Genomic DNA, 1,637 nt, shown 5'->3' with positions numbered 1-1,637 from the left:
AAGCTAACCCGAAAAGTGGGTGAGCAGAGGCATCGTCTTATCAGAGTCAGAAGGGATTGGTTCTGGGTGTGTAAGCACTAAACCATCGTGCAACTTCATACATGGTCGGGATTGATTTGGTTTAGAGTCAGACTTACTATGGGCTCAACCTCCAACTACTCAGGCGCCAGTGTCAATGGTTGTGGACTGTGGCAGTGGAATTGACTTTGGATTCAGATCTGAACTCAACACAGGCTCAGAAGGCAGAGCTGGCGCTGAAGGTGGCCTTGCTGGTAGTAACCGAGTTGGAGGTCATTGCAGATCAATGGGGCCTAAAGAAGTGACTGAGGAAACCTGTAAGTTAAAGAGGCAAAGCATGGCAACTCTAAATGCCATGATCTGCTCTGGCGTCACAGATGGACCAGGAAACTCAGTTATCAGAAACATTGATGGTAATAGCCAATCATACATTTTTCCCTTACAGTTAATTCAAGGTATAATATGTAAAGAACTTCATGTATAAGAATAATAATTAGAAGTGGTGAGGTGATACTCAACTACATCTTCTCAGCAGTAACCTCCCTGAACCTCTTAAGCAACTAAGCAGCAGTGCTGGCTTCTGCTAGAATGTGGGCTTTTGAGACTACTGCTCGAGTAGCTAGAACCTTGTCAACAGGTTGCATTGAAATGTTCGGCCGAATCAGCTCCTTAATAGGGGATCAGGAACAAGACTACGGAGCACCTTGATGTCCTCACGGCTTATCAGAGGGTGAGGCTGGGACAATGCCCGCTTTAACTTTGACTCACCGGAAGACAAAGATCTGATGCAGGATATACCCACGGGACTGGAACTGGCTCAGAGCCCAACAATTTGAGTGGGAGCACCCTTAATGCAGTATCTGGCAATGTTCATTAACATACAGCTTGGCTTTGTAGTCCCAGAAAACGTTCACATTCATCAGAGCAGACCCCTTTCCCCCTAACTACTTGGAGTTGTGGATCAATCTTAGGCACCAGAGGTGCTGGGACGCGACATTTCCCTTACACACCGGGGATATTGTGGGGGAAAGTACCTCAACGGTCAAGAAAAACATAGGAGCTAGCTTTGGACCAGCGAACCAAGATGCAGAAAGACAAGAACTGATGTCAGTATGCATGGGTGGCACCTATGCATTTTTTAAAGTCATCAATTTTGGGGCAGAGTGAAGTTGACTCAGAACCATACCACCGACCAGCACACAGGGAATATGGTGAAACATCTTCTAGATCCAGTCAAAGTGAGGAATCTGCAATTTGAAGATTCCATCAGGAGAAATCTTTCCCTTGCTGAGAGGCATGCATGATGTGGCGAATGAAAAGCACCGCCACTGCTGCAAAGCAGATGTTTTTAAAAAGGATTCATTTTGGCTGCATGAGTGCACGCTTTTGCATTCATTGAGGAGAACCTCTTGACAAGATTACATATTACCATGATCAGTGACATACACAGGTCTCCGGTACATGTTGTGATGAGGACTAAAACTGCTTCAAGAATGTTTTAGGAGACTTTCAAGAAAGCACCAAAATTGCCATGCACTTCAAGACAAGAATTATAAAAGCAGAAAGTTTGCCATTCCCATCAAAGCATTCAGCCTCCCACACCAAGAAATGACCACCAG

Source organism: Triturus cristatus, chromosome 7 (genome assembly GCF_964204655.1).
Source record: "Triturus cristatus chromosome 7, aTriCri1.1, whole genome shotgun sequence".
In the NCBI taxonomy this organism is placed as follows: Eukaryota; Metazoa; Chordata; class Amphibia; order Caudata; family Salamandridae; genus Triturus; species Triturus cristatus.
Note: the sequence above shows the minus strand (reverse complement) of the source record.